Source organism: Microplitis mediator, chromosome 6 (assembly GCF_029852145.1).
Source record: "Microplitis mediator isolate UGA2020A chromosome 6, iyMicMedi2.1, whole genome shotgun sequence".
Taxonomy (NCBI): domain Eukaryota; kingdom Metazoa; phylum Arthropoda; class Insecta; order Hymenoptera; family Braconidae; genus Microplitis; species Microplitis mediator.
The window spans coordinates 7,328,852-7,346,031 of NC_079974.1; positions in this window are offsets into that span (position 1 = coordinate 7,328,852).

The window sequence follows — 17,180 nt, forward strand, 5'->3', positions numbered from 1 at the left end:
GAAAATTTGAGCCTTTTATTTGCAGCTGTTTCAAAGTTATGATTTTTTGGATTTTTTAAAAAGTTTTGTTTTCAACTTTTTCATTAATTTTTTTGAAGGAAAATTTTTTTTTTTTTAAATGAGCACATAACAGTTTTTCGTAGGAAAAATTCTCAGCTTTCCAATAAGAATATCCATTTTTTATTTTATGTTACAGAAGACCTTTTAAAATTCGATTAAAGACGAAAAAACGATTTTTATGACTGTGCGGCGCTTGATACATCTAATTTGATATTTTTTTCTGAAAGCTGAGATTTTTTCCCACAAAATATGTAATTTTCACGATGTGCATATTTTTTGTTTGAACAAAATCAATAATTATTTAAATGCAAGTCATTAATTTTATAGTTTTAACAAACTGTAATAGTTCATTGTGTGGCAAGAGATGAAACAAAACGATGTCAGACGAAAGTAAAGTAGGCTGCGCGAGCCGTAGGCAAAAGCTGACAGTAATTGCAATCTGAAGTCGTGTTTCATTTAGTGTTACACACTATTTTTTTCATGATTACCTGCATTGAAAATTATTATCAGTGTCAGCAGCTAGTTAGAATCAAGTTATATTAAGACCAATGGTGTGATCAACCATTAGTGTACGCCTAACTTATGATTTGCAATTTATAACTAAACAGAAACCATAAATACTATTTATTATGTACACAAATTTTTATAAAACTTGATTACAAAGTCAGAACTGTCATTAACGCAGATGACATCAATAGTTTGAAATCACTATTGAACAAAACTCAAGAATCAAAGTTCAAATTACTGATTCCTAGACTTGAACCATTGATGCTGGTATCATGAAAAATAGTTTTATAATTTTTGTTTTTAGAGCTTTACTGCAGATACATACCTGAAAACATATCCTCACACCACAAAATTTATACATTCGGATATTCAAAATTCTACCAGCGTTGATTTCACTGTTATAATCAACCCTTATTAAAAGAAACGACTCAAAACGATTGGAAAAAAAATTTTAAATACTTTTTAATGCTTTTGAATACTTTTGAATCACCCTTTTTATGGGCATTTAACATTACAAATCGTTTCGAATCGTTTTGTTTAATCAGGGAATGATGACTTTTTATAGAAAATAAATGTTTTAGACGTACGATACTTGGAGTCAAAAACGGTGAAAGAAACACAAGCAGTGCACTATCTCACCTCTTCTTGATAACTTAAGATATATATGTGTTAAAAATGTATCAACATCCTCAAAACAAATAAGAATTAACGTTTTTTAATCATAGAGAGTTTATATTTTATTTAATTTTGTTCAAACAAAAAATATGCACATCGTGAAAATTACATATTTTGTGGGAAAAAATCTCAGCTTTCAGAAAAAAATATCAAATTAGATGTATCAAGCGCCGCACAGTCATAAAAATCGTTTTTTCGTCTTTAATCGAATTTTAAAAGGTCTTCTGTAACATAAAATAAAAAATGGATATTCTTATTGGAAAGCTGAGAATTTTTCCTACGAAAAACTGTTATGTGCTCATTTAAAAAAAAAAAAATTTTCCTTCAAAAAAATTAATGAAAAAGTTGAAAACAAAACTTTTTAAAAAATCCAAAAAATCATAACTTTGAAACAGCTGCAAAGAAAAGGCTCAAATTTTCCGAGAATTTTTTTTTTAATATATAGAACGACTCCACAAAGTTTGAACCAAATCGACGAGGGTCGCCCCGTAAAAATAATTTTATTTGGTGGAATGACCCATATATATTTATTGGAACTATATACATAATTAAATATTTACAGGTTTCATATCAATAAAGTCTGATCAGATTTAATCATACATAGACATATATAACTGCAAATAAGTTTATATCAGTTATGTCTGATCAGATCCAATCATATATAAACTTATGCACGACTATACCTGCATTTATATTAGCCATGTCTGATCAGATCTAATCATGTATAGACTAATATATGGTTATAAATGGAGTTATAACAGCCAAGTATGATCATTTCTAATTATATATAGTAGACTAATTCAAAAAAATCGACTAATTTTTTTTTTCTTCATTATATCGAAAATATTGTTGGAAATGACGAAAAAAAAATACTGTGAAAGTTTGAGCTCTTAATATTAATATTAACAACTGCCGCATCGCAATTTTCTATTTTTCGTTTAAATAAGATGAGAAAATTTATTTTTTAAGCTTTGGAATTTTGTAGCTCTCGGTGGGACCAATACTATTAAATGTTCAAGACATATTCTTATGGGAAATTTGACGCTCTACAAAAAAGGTCTCTTATAATTTTTCGATATTTTTATTTCTTCCAAAGTAATTCGAAGTTTTAATTAGATTGACTATAAATTTTCACATTTTTTAAATTTCTTGACGCAACCATCAAATTTATCCGAAAATTTTAGAAGACATTTTTTGTAGAGCATTTTATTTCCTACAACTTATCTCAGAGAAAATGTTCGATATTTCCCTTAGGTCGTATGTTATTTGCAATTACCTGAAAATTTTCTTGAATAATCTAAATTTTGTTGCTTCAAATTAATTATATTAAATTTTCAGTTAATTGCGAATAACTTACGACTTATGAGAAATATTGAAAATTTTCTCCGAGATAAGTTGTAGGGAATAAAATGCTCTACAAAAAATGTCCTCTAAAATTTTCGGATAAAGTTGATGGTTGTGTCAAAAAATTAAAAAAATGTAAAAATTTATCATCAATATAATTTTAACTTCGAATTACTTTTAAAGAAATAAAAATATCGAAAAATGATAAGAAACGTTTTTTGTAGAGCTTCAAATTTCCCATTAGAATATGTTTTGAAAATTTCATAATATTGGTCCCACCGAGAGCTACAAAATTCCAATGCTTAAAAAATAAATTTTTCCATGTTATTTAAACGGGAAATAGAAAATCGCGATGCGGCAGTTGTTAATATTAATATTAAGAGCTCAAACTTTCACAGTATTTTTTTTTCGTCATTTCCAACAACATTTTCGATATAATGAAGAAAAAAAAAATTAGTCGATTTTTTTGAATCACTCTAATATATAGATTCATATATGATCAGACCTGATCATACATAGACTTATATATGATTATATATGGTTAAAACAGCCAGGTATGATCATATCTAATTATATATAGACTCATATATAATCAAAACTGATCATATATATAGACTTGTATATGATTATATATAGGGTGATAACAGCCAGGTATCATTAGATCTAACTATATATAGACTTATATATAAATAGATCTGATCATATATAGCTTTATGTATGATTATATATGGGCTTATAACAGCCAGGTACGATCATATCTATAATTATACATAGACTCATATATAATCAGATCTGATCAGATTTAATTATATATAGACTTATATATCATCACAGCTGATCATATATAGACTTATATATGGGCTTATAACAGCCAAGTATGATCAGATCTAATTATGTATGGGGTCATATATAATTATATATGATTAGAAAAAATCTTTTTTCATCGGGTAGGTAGAATTACATGAGAGATGTAATATTTATCAACTACGAAACAAAAATTAAAACTAATGTACTAACTTTTAATAATTATAATAACGATTTCAACTTTTTGTATGATTAAACTATTGTTATATGAATAAGTAAATATTGATTTTTTCCAAGCGAAAATTTAACAAAGCTTCAATATAATTTTTACAGTTAACTTTAATTTTTTACAAGTGATAGTAATTTTAAATGTGTATTGTAATTTTTCAATTTAGATAACATTTTTTAATATCTAATGGTAATTATTATAAAATTTAAAATGAAATTTTAGTTGATAAAATTGTACTTTTGATTAAGTATGAGAATACTGTTTTAGTTTCAAATAAAATAAAAATTACAATTTTAAAATGAAAATTATTAAAGTTGTGAGCGATTTTTAAATTTTCGAAGTCATTATTTCTACGTAGGATTGTAATTATTATGATAAATAAAAATTACAATCTAGATAGTAATAATTAAAATAAAAAATTAATTTTCTACTGGTCATCGTACTTTTTTTTATGAATTGTAATTTTTTATTTAAGATAGCAAATTTTTGGTTATGGTTGTAATTAATATTTAATTTTGAGTGACATTTTTCTCCGTGTATGAGATTTTCTGAACAGGGTAACTACAAAACGCGATTTTTCTCAAATATCTTTGAAACGATTTAACTGGTGAATTGTAACGGCTCAAATTTTTATTAACGAATTTCAGCATTCGAGAATGAGCCATATTTTTACCAATAGAAAAACGTACAAAAGTACAAATGATTTTTTTCAAGATGTTGATAATTACGAAGAAAAAACTGGATTTTTATTTGTGTCATATGGTTCAAGAACTATTGAATCATATTGTAACAAACGTCACAAAGAAAATTTATTTCAAAATATTAAACTGTATGAAATATATCTTCGCTGCAGTTTTGTTGAGTCCGGTAGTTCAAAGTAAACTAACAGTATATTGCATTTGAGAGTATGAAACAAGATGATTCCAGTTGAGGGTGAAAGCGAGGACTAAAATCACCCGAAATCAGAAATCGTCTTATTTCATCTCTTGCCAAACAAAATATTTTCACCATACCTGCACCAAAAGTTCAAATTTTTGCCCTGATTTACGGAAAGAAAATCGTTCTCTTCTTTCATGAAGAAACAAATAATAAAAATGAGCGCATTCATCATTCTTCCCTTAAACAGAGGCCGAAATTTAAATTTTCAGATGCAGATCTGGTGACAAATTGTATACACACCACCGAGGAAGGTAGATCATTCAAATGCGCGTGTTTGCCACCGTCGCCTTCGGCTTGGATAGGCAATTATACACCAGAGTTGGGGTGTTCTACTTTTCTCTCTAGGTGTGTATGTACTATTGTCCTTCGGTATATAATATACTATATGTGTCGAACAGAACAAGCTGCCCTGTAAAACTTACAGGCCGATTGGACCCTGGATCAAAAACATTTTTTATCAAAGATTGGATTCATCAACACAATCACAAACCGATAAAGGTAAGATTCACAAGTTGGATTCTAAGCGTACTCTGCTTAAAAACAATGATAGATTCTCATAGCTGTATGTATAAGGCTTGTATTTGCCAATAGGACTTTCTCATAGAACTCATCTATTCTCATGAAACCTCTATGAGAATCTATCAGATTTTACAAGATTTTTTAAACAGGTTATGTCAACAGTGCATGCACGCGTGCGAGTATGTGTGTGTGTGAGTGTGTGAGTGTGTGAGTGTGTGTGTGTGTGTGTGTGTGTGTGTGTGTGTGTGTGCGTGTGTGTGTGTGTGTGTGTGTGTGTGTGTGTGTGTGTGTGTGTGTGTGTGTGTGTGTGTGTGTGTGCGTGCGTCTGAGTGTGTCTGTGCTTACATCAGCATAAAAAAATTTTCAATTTTTTTAGAGGGAAGTTAAAAAAAGTTTGGACGTTTCATTAATTCATAAATTTTATTTTTTGTAGAATACGGATACTAAAAAAACTTGGGTTGAGAAATATGAAGGAGACAGAAAGAAAAGACGGACTGACAGAACGAACTTGACGTTACATGAACTTGCGATGGACCAGTTACTTGATGAGCTGAAGAAAAATTTACTGAGTAATCCTGAGTCTACTAAACGTAAACTCGTATTACTCCGTAAATTTTCTAAGAAACTCATAAAATTGAATGAACATCAATCTTCTGATTTATCAAGCAAGTCGTTTACAGCTATTGAATCAGAAGATGATGATTCAGAAGATGAACAAGTAATGGTTCAAAGCAAAGACGTAGACTGTACAGTGGAAAAAATTACAAGTAATATGGCTACTGAAAACAGAGAAATTGCGGCGATGGAAATACTGGAGAAATTAGTCCCTGCTCAAATTATAAAATTGGTAAAAGAAGAAAATTATAAAGTCAAGCTAGAAGATGTTAATGAAAATGCAGAGTTCAAGGATGATTTAGTAAACTACGTTATGGATTTAGAAAAAATAAAAGATAATTTAGAAGAAGATGTTTACAGATATGTAGTGAATGAAATTTATAAAAATGTAGTGATTGCATGAAAATAACAAAAAAAAACCCAATTCGAAAAAAAAAATAAATTAACATTTTTACTTTTGAGCAATTTCATTTAATATGAATTTGTCTATAAAAATACCCTACTCAAAAAATCGGGTAGGTTCTTATAGCGGTATGTATGAGGCCTATACTTAACTATAACACTTCTCATACAAAATCTCATACAAATCCTTAGAATTCGGTTTCCCATATGCCAGCTTGGATAGATTTGCCCATAATACTAATTTTATGTATTACCCATATAGGAAGAAACAATAGGCCCAAGCTTGGCCGAGGCTTGGCGCAAGACTTATTAACTCTGGGGAAAGCTTGAAATCCAAACTTGGCCCAAGTCTGTCTAAGCATATGATTTTGATGCATCGAAATGATAACACCCAGCCAAGCTTGAGTGACAGTGTTGTGCCAAGACTGCATCTAAGTATTGGCCCAATATCGAGAGCCAGTATTGTGCCAAGATTGTTGCTAAATAAGCACCTATGCTTATCAAATAAATTAAAAAAAAAAAAAATATTAGTAGACATGTGCGTGATGGTAACATATGGAAATAAATTTGTACACAGAGAAATCAGGTGGATCGATGAAACTAATTTTTAACTTCCCGCTAAGATAATCGACGATTTTCGAAAAATTGGGAAGTTATTGTTTTCACCCCGATTTTCGAAAGTCGAGTTTTCATCAGATCTCGACGTTTTGAGGTCCTAGGAAGCTATTCTGACTATTTTCAGAATGATGTCCGAGTGTATGTATGTATGTGTGTGTGTGTGTGTGTGTGTGTAAACTCTTTGTAACTTTTTAACTAATAAATCGATTTGGATGGTTGAGGTGGCAATCGAAAGAGCTTGTTGGCCCGCAACTTTCCTGAAAATTTCAGATCATTTGATTAAGTAGACTCGAAGATATTGGCGAATTAATGAAAAAAAGAAATTTTTTTTTTTAGTTTTTTAGTGATTTCTAAGAAACTACTTGAACGATTGATTTCAAAATCTAATCAGCTCTAGAACTTTATAAGCCGCGTCGAATGCCACCTCAATCGGTTAATTTGTTCGAGAGATATCGATGGCGGAAGAAAAGGTAAAAACCGTTTTTTTTCGATTATCTTTGAAGTGACTCATCCGATCAATTTCAAAATTTGGTCGGCTGTAGAGTTCAAGAAAACGCGCCGATTGCCACCTCAAACGTCAAAATCGGTTGATTAGTTCAAAAGATATCGGCACTGAAAAGTTAAAAAAATAACATGAAATGTTATTTTTTCCGGATAAATCAAAACATAATGTGCTAAAATCTGTCTAAAATCATACCAAATCTTTCTCTTTATAGTCTCTTTCGATTATCAGATAATGTCATAAAACTTGTTCCTTAGTTTTAAAGATATCGTCAGCAAAAAATTGAAAAAACCCAGTCGTTAATGTTTTTCTCGGATATTCTATCTATTATTGCTCTGACCTAAGTCAAAACTTATTCAAATCACGATTTTGATCACTGACATTGATTTCTGCCTTAATACATTTATTTCCGAGAACATAATCGATGATAAAAATTTAAAAGCCGCTTCTTCATTAGTGATTTTCGATTTTTAACATTTCAAACTCTAGCATGAAACGTAACTTGTTAGAGCTTAAAAGGCTCATAATAAAATGATTGCATGTAACAGCATTTTCGAGCTCGAAGAGTTCGAAAATATATTCACAGTGATCTTTTCAAGCTCCTTGAGCTTAAGAACAGCGGGAAGTTCTGGGGCTGGCCCGCAGGGCCAACCGACGCCCAGATTTTTTTTTTTGCATTTGCTGGGTCTCGAACCTGGTCCTTCATGACTGCTAGGCAAGCGTCTTATCCACTAGGCTGTTACGCTATTCACAGAAGCCAGGGGTTTTCAGGTACCATTTGTTATATAGACTGGTAAACCAAGGCTTGTCACTTGTATAATGGCTAAATCTTGGCCCAAGACTGGCAAACGAAGGCTTGTCACTTGAGCATTGGCTGAACCTTGTCCCAAGACTGGCAAACTAAGACTTGTCACTTGAGCATTGGCTGAACCTTGTCCCAAGACTGGCAAACCAAGGCTTGTCACTTGAGGATTGGCTGAACCTTGTCCCAAGACTGGCAAACCAAGACTCGTCACTTCAACGTTGGTCGGATCTCGGACCAACCTTGGGAGACCGAGCCTCGGTAGCCCAGTATTGTGCCAAGACTGGCCCCGTTGTCGATATTTTTTTTCCTACAAGGGTAGTCGACATATCGCAGTTGATCGAGAGGGGACATGGTTTCTTCCCCTGCCTTCCTGAGAAAACACACGGTTTGTATCAAATTCATTCGTCCATTCTTACACATAGATAACTACGGACTGGCACCCAAAAATGCGAAATCATGAGTTCTACACACTCATGACCAGATGCTCCGACAACGGCTGGGTAGATGACAGTTGAACGGCCATCTAGTAGACTTCTACTCCTTCCTGTCGGTGTTGGAATTGGCTGCTTAACCCGACTAAAAATTTATATGTGAGACCTATGGGTTTTTACTAGGCAGTGTCAGCTATGTCCTGATAGAAAAATCCCCAAGAGTTCCCACAACGACCTCCCTATTGGAAAAAAACATATTAAATTGCGGAAAAAAAAATAAAAAATTTCAATTTGATTCAAACGATAAGATGAGAAAAGTTACTTAGAGCAAGTGTACATAAATTTAAGAAAGACAAAAATTCCGGGTACTGCTGGACTCAGACCTGCATCCTTTCAATGTAAAGTCTTTGATGCTATCCACTGCGCTGACCCATGTATTGGCTCCATGCGCTGAAATACTTATCCTATTAAATCATCAGTGTCAGACGTCTACATCCATAATGACAGCGCAACCAAAGAGGAGGATCGGAACTTCTGGAGGCCAATACGTATACACAATACACATTTACTTCAATAGTAGTATACGTAAGCGCACGGAGCCAATATGGTCGCGTAAGTGTTAATAGTATAATTTTTGGGACACCAAAGAATAACTGATGAAGAGATTGAAAATCTATGTATACATATATAATGAGTTTGCGGTCTTGACTCAGCACCATACGTCATCCTAGACTGTGCTCTAGGACTAAAAAGAATCCCTCACAGAAATTTATCATAGACTAGTCAATTGCATTTTCATATTTCATTACCCGTCTCACGCTAAACGGGCAATTAGAATTTGTCCCCTATATACATATATACAGAACTTGTGGTCTTGACTAAGACTCACACGTCCTCGTAGACTGTACTCTGAGACTGAAAAAAAATCCCACACCGAAATTTACCATAGACTAGTCAAATGTAATTTTTTGTGTCATTACCCGTTTCAAGCTGAACGGGTAATAAAAATTTAGCCCCATATACAAATATACCGAGCTTGCGGTCTTGACTAGGACCCAGACGTCGTAGTAGACTGTGCTCTGGGACTGGAAAAAAAAACCCCACACAGAAATTTACCATAGACTAATTGATTGCGTTTTTAACGGTCATTACCCGTTTCACGATAAACGGGCAATTAAAATTTGACCACTATATACATTAATACAGAGCTTGCGGTCTTGACTGAGACTCACACGTCCTTGTAAACTGTGCTCTAGGACTAAATAAAAATCCAATCCAGAATTCTATCATAGACTAGTCTATTGTATTCTTATGTGTAACTACCCGTCTACGCTGAACGGGTAATGGAAATTTAGCCCCCATATACATACATACAGAGCTTGCGGTCTTGACTGAGACTCAGACGTCGTTGTAGACTATACTATGGGACTGAAAAAAAATCCCACATAGAAATTTACCATAGACTAGTCGATTGTAATTTTATATGTCATTACCCGTTTCACGTTAAACGGGTAATAAAAATTTAGACCCTACATACATATATAACGAACTTGCCGTCTTGATTTAGACCCACACTTCGTTGTAGACTGTGCTCTAGGACTGAAAAAAAATCCCTCACAGAAATTTACCATAGACTAGTTGATTATAATTTTATATGTCAAGACCCGTCATACCCGCTAAACGGGTAATGGAAATTTAGCCCCCATATACATACATACAGAGCTTGCGGTCTTGGCTGAGACTTAGACGTCGTTGTAGACTGTGCTCTAGGACTGAAAAATAATCCCACACAGAAATTTACCATAGATTAGTCGATTGCTTTTTTATATGTCATTACCCGATTCAAGCTAAACGGGCTATTAAAATTTGGCCCCCATATACATCTATACAGTGCTTGCGGTCTTGACTGAGACTCACACGTCTTTGTAGACTATGCTGTAGGACTGAAAAAAAATCCCACACAGAAATTTACTATAGACTAGTCGATTGCATGTTTTTACGCCATTACCCGTTTCAAGCTAAACGGGCAATTAAAATTTGGCCCCTATATACATACATACAGAGCTTGTGGTCTTGACTGAGACTCACACGTCCTCGTAGACTGTACTCTGAGACTGAAAAAAAATCCCACACCGAAATTTACCATAGACTAGTCAAATGTAATTTTTTGTGTCATTACCCGTTTCAAGCTGAACGGGTAATAAAAATTTAGCCCCATATACAAATATACCGAGCTTGCGGTCTTGACTAGGACCCAGACGTCGTAGTAGACTGTGCTCTGGGACTGGAAAAAAAAACCCCACACAGAAATTTACCATAGACTAATTGATTGCGTTTTTAACGGTCATTACCCGTTTCACGATAAACGGGCAATTAAAATTTGACCACTATATACATTAATACAGAGCTTGCGGTCTTGACTGAGACTCACACGTCCTTGTAAACTGTGCTCTAGGACTAAATAAAAATCCAATCCAGAATTCTATCATAGACTAGTCTATTGTATTATTATGTGTAACTACCCGTCTACGCTGAACGGGTAATGGAAATTTAGCCCCCATATACATACATACAGAGCTTGCGGTCTTGACTGAGACTCAGACGTCGTTGTAGACTATACTATGGGACTGAAAAAAAATCCCACATAGAAATTTACCATAGACTAGTCGATTGTAATTTTATATGTCATTACCCGTTTCACGTTAAACGGGTAATAAAAATTTAGACCCTACATACATATATAACGAACTTGCCGTCTTGATTTAGACCCACACTTCGTTGTAGACTGTGCTCTAGGACTGAAAAAAAATCCCTCACAGAAATTTACCATAGACTAGTTGATTATAATTTTATATGTCAAGACCCGTCATACCCGCTAAACGGGTAATGGAAATTTAGCCCCCATATACATACATACAGAGCTTGCGGTCTTGACTGAGACTTAGACGTCGTTGTAGACTGTGCTCTAGGACTGAAAAATAATCCCACACAGAAATTTACCATAGATTAGTCGATTGCTTTTTTATATGTCATTACCCGATTCAAGCTAAACGGGCTATTAAAATTTGGCCCCCATATACATATATACAGTGCTTGCGGTCTTGACTGAGACTCACACGTCTTTGTAGACTATGCTGTAGGACTGAAAAAAAATCCCACACAGAAATTTACTATAGACTAGTCGATTGCATGTTTTTACGCCATTACCCGTTTCAAGCTAAACGGGCAATTAAAATTTGGCCCCTATATACATACATACAGAGCTTGCGGTCTTGACTGAGACTTAGACGTCGTTGTAGACTGTGCTCTAGGACTGAAAAAAAATCCCACACAGAAATTTACCATAGACTAGTCGATTGCTTTTTTATACGTCATTATCCGATTCAAGCTAAACGGGCACTTATAATTTTGCCCCTATGTACATATATACAGTGCTTGCGGTCTTGACTGAGACTCACACGTCCTTGTAGACTATGCTATGGGACTGAAAAAAACTCCCACAGCGAAATTTACGATAGACTAGTCGATTGCTTTTATAACGTCATTACCCGTTTCAAGCTAAAGGGGCAATAAAAATTTAACCCCTATCTATATATATATACATAGCTCGCGGTCTTGACTGAGACTCACACGTCCTCGCAGACTGTGCTGTAGGACTGAAAAAAAATCCCACACAGAAATTTACTATAGACTAGTCGATTGCATGTTTTTACGCCGTTACCAGTTTCAAGCTAAACGGGCAATTAAAATTTGGCCCCTATATACATACATACAGAGCTTGCGGTCTTGACTGAGACTCACACGTCCTTGTAGACTATGCTATGGGACTGAAAAAAAATCCCACAGCGAAATTTACCATAGACTAGTCGATTGCTTTTTTATACGTCATTACTCGTTTCAAGCTAAAGGGGCAATCAAAATTTGGCGCCTATATACATATAGACAGTGCTTGCGGTCTTGATTGAGACTCACACGTCCTTGTAGACTATGCCATGGGACTGGAAAAAAATCCCACAGCGAAATTTACCATAGACTAGTCGATTGCTTTTTTATATGTCATTACCCGTTTCAAGCTAAAGGGGCATCAAAAATTTGACCCCTATCTATATATATATATATACATAGCTCGCGGTCTTTAGTGAGACTTACACGTCCTCGTAGAGTGTGCTCTGGGACTAAAAAAAAAATCCCACAGCGAAATATATTATAGACTAGTCGATTGCTTTTTTATACGTCATTACCCGTTTCAAGCTAAAGGGGCAATAAAAATTTGACCCCTATCTATATATATATACATAGCTCGCGATCTTGACTGAGACTCACACGTCCTCGCAGACTGTGCTGTAGAACTGAAAAAAAATCCCACACAGAAATTAACCATAGACTAGTCGATTGCATGTTTTTACGCCATTACCCGTTTCAAGCTAAACGGGCAATTAAAATTTGGCCCCTATATACATACATACAGAGCTTGCGGTCTTGACTGAGACTTAGACGTCGTTGTAGACTGTGCTCTAGGACTGAAAAAAAATCCTCCACAGAAATTTACCATAGACAAGTCGATTGCTTTTTTATACGTCATTACCCGTTCCAAGCTAAAGGGGCAATAAAAATTTGACCCCTATCTATATCTATATACATAGCTCGCGGTCTTGACTGAGACTCACACGTCCTCGCAGACTGTGCTGTAGGACTGAAAAAAAATCCCACACAGAAATTTACCATAGACTAGTCGATTGCTTTTTTATACGTCATTACCCGTTTCAAGCTCAAGGGGCAATAAAAATTTGACCCCTATCTATATATATACAGAGCTTGGGGTCTTTAGTGAGACTTACACGTCCTCGTAGACTGTGCTCTGGGACTAAAAAAAAAATCCCACACAGAAATTTACCATAGACTAGTCGATTGCATTTTTTTACGCCATTACCCGTTTCAAGCTAAACGGGCAATTGAAATTTGGCCCCTATATACATACATACAGAGCTTGGGTCTTTAGTGAGACACACGTCCTCGTAGACTGTGCTTTGGGACTGAAAAAAAATCCCACACAGAAATTTACCATAGACTAATCGAATGTAATTTTATGTGTCAGTACCCGTTTCAATTTAAACGGGCAATCAAAATTTGGCCCCTATATGCATATATACAGTGCTTGGGGTCTGGACTGAGGCTCACACGTCCTTGTAGACTATGCTATGGGACTAAAAAAAAATCCCACAGCGAAATTTACCATAGACTAGTCGATTGCTTTTTTATACGTCATTACCCGTTTCAAGCTAAAGGGGCAATTAAAATTTGGCCCCTATGTACATATATATACATAGCTCGCGGTCTTGACTGAGACTTACACGTCCTCGCAGACTGTGCTGTAGGACTGAAAAAAAATCCCACACAGAAATTTACCATAGACTAGTCGATTGCATGTTTCTACGCCATTACCCGTTTCAAGCTAAACGGGCAATCAAAATTTGGCCCCTATATTCATATATACAGTGCTTGCGGTCTTGACTGAGACTCACACGTCCTTGTAGACTATGCTATGGGACTGAAAAAAAATCCCACAGCGAAATTTACCATAGACTAGTCGATTGCTTATTTATACGTCATAACCCGTTTCAAGCTAAAGGGGTAATAAAAATTTGACCCCTATCTATATATATATACATAGCTCGCGGTCTTGACTGAGACTCACACGTCCTCGCAGACTGTGCTGTAGGACTGAAAAAAAATCCCACACAGAAATTTACCATAGACTCGTCGATTGCATGTTTTTACGTCATTACCCGATTCAAGCTAAACGGGCAATTAATATTTGGCCCCTATATACATACATACATAGCTCGCAGTCTTTAGTGAGACTTACACGTCCTCGCAGACTGTGCTGTCGGACGGAAAAAAAATCCCACATAGAAATTTACCATAGACTAATTGATTGCATTATTATATGTAAGTACCCGTTTTTCGCTAAACGGGCAATAGAAGTTTACTCCATATACATATATATATATATATATAATATATATTATATATTAGGGTGCTTCGTTTGAGACGACTATTTTTTTTTTTTCAAGTCCCGTGTCAAAATATCATTGTACACATTGAAAAAAAAATTCTCACAAAATTTTAGCTCTTAATTTTAATTTTAAGAACTCGCTATTTATATTAGAAATTTTCCCATTGATTTAACATGTAAATCTAAGATTTTTGTATTTAATTATCTATAACTTGCTTACATTTTGTGTTAGTCCATTGTTCATAGGCAGTAATTATAAAAGATTCCTTGCTCTTTAAAAGTTCCTACAGTGGCATTTGTGTGACTTGACTGATTGCCCCGATAAAAAATCTTTAAATCAATTTTTATTGATTTTTTATGGTTTTCTTCGTTTTTCCAGTAAGCAGTTAGACTTACAGCAAAAATTTAAATGAAGATTTTATAGGAAATTTGATTCTCTACAAAAAAGGTGTTCCAAGTCAAACTCGTATTATTAATAGTTTAGGAGATATAAAGAATTTAATGTGTTAAAACTTAAAAAATCTTTATATTATCAAGCTTATTGTTTCGAAAATTTGATTTTTTAATGTTTAATAATTATCGTTTATATACTTTACTTATTTGTGATTAATGGGTAACTTCAAAAAAAAAATCAATGAGGGATTAACGCTACAACATCAAATATAAAATTTATTAAATGATTTGTATTATTCGTCTACGTAGGTAATTATTTAAAACATACAATTTGTTGTATTTTTTATGAATATATATTGAGGAATTTATAACAAAACTTTTTTTTGTCAAATATGATTTAGTTTATTCTAATTATCTTTTTATATTTTTATTTATCCATTTTAATTATCCATTTAAACATAGTGGAAACCTAAACATGCAAACACGCAAATAACCTTCCAATAAGACAATTTATAGATAAAATGAGAAAAATATAGATAGCCCGAACTGCGAATCGAACCCAGACCAATTCGGTATCGCGCCGAGTGCTATACCAGTTGAGCTATCCGACCCTATTTATATCTTTTTGTAATTATTTTCAAGGTCAATTACTACCTAAGCACATCCTGTCTCAAAAAATATTAAAGTAGATCGGAAAAATTCTCGGAATCTTGTACGAGCTAAAATATAGATAAGTCATAAATTTTTTTAACACACTAAATACATATTTTTCTTATTAGTTTTGTTTTTATATTTGATGTTGTAGCGTTAATTCCTCATTGACTTTTTCTTGAAGTTACCCATTAATCACAAAGAAGTAAAGTATATAAACGATAATTATTGAACATTAAAAAATCAAATTTTCGAAACAATAAGCTTGATAATATAAAGATTTTTTAAGTTTTAACACATTAAATTCTTTATATCTCCTAAACTATTAATAGTACGAGTTTGACTTAAAGGACCTTTTTTGTAGAGAATCAAATTTCCTATAAAATCTTCATTTAAATTTTTGCTGTAAGTCTAACTGTTTACTGGAAAAACGAAGAAAACCATAAAAAATCAATAAAAATTGATTTAAGGATTTTTTATCGGGGGAATCAGTCAAGTCACACAAATGCCACTGTAGGAACTTTTAAAGAGCAAGGAATCTTTTATAATTACTGCCTATGGACAATGGACTAACACAAAATGTAAGCAAGTTATAGATAATTAAATACAAAAATCTTAGATTTACATGTTAAATCAATGGGAAAATTTCAAATATAAATAGCGAGTTCTTAAAATTAAAATTAAGAGCTAAAATTTTGTGAGAATTTTTTTTTCAATGTGTACAATGATATTTTGACACGGGACTTGAAAAAAAAAAAATAGTCGTCTTAAACGAAGCACCCTAATATATATATATATATATATATATATATATATATATATATATATATATATATATATATATATATATATATATATATATATATATATATAACTATATCAAGCATTATTACACTGTAAATTTTTGAGGAATTATATTTTAGAACATTAGGGGTCCTTTCGCACAGTTTACACCTATATTTTATGGCGAGTTAATAATTCCAAGTTCTGGGGTCATTCTTAATTCGACATAATCAATTAATTCCTGTAGATTCGCTCAGCATATACCTGGGACAACGAATTATGCATTTCATCAATTGTCTACGATGACTCAGTTCATTCGATCATTTTGTCCTCGAAGAAGTCTTAAAAATCATCTAGATTACACCTTTTGCATTATTTCTCAACGTTAGTCAAAAATTTTCAACCCACGGACGTTTTATTTTCAATGTCATGCAATTCTACAAAGTAGAACTTGAAGAAATAATTAATTTATTTCAAGTTCCCTCCCAAAATCCCTCCCAGGTCATCCTGATGTCATTACAAGAGAAAAATCTAAGAAGCAGTCTACTTTGGGTTTATTTCGGCAAGTTAAATTATTTTTTTTAAATCGCCACTACAATGCCATCTATTACCTATACTCGAAACTTCTTTACCATTTCTTACAGATGGTAAAAGTTGCATTCGGGATTTTGGTCTTCGGCAGAATGAGCCTCACCCCAATATCCATACAGATGATAAAACAAAACTTACCGACTGCCAATATCCATACTAGGGTGATTTTTTTTTTTACTTTTTTTTTTTTTCGGTCCCATCATAAAATTAGTTGGAAACACCCAAAAAAAAATTCCCTGAAAGTTTGAGCCCTTAATATTAATTTTAAGTACTCGACCAAGGCGTGTGAAGATTTC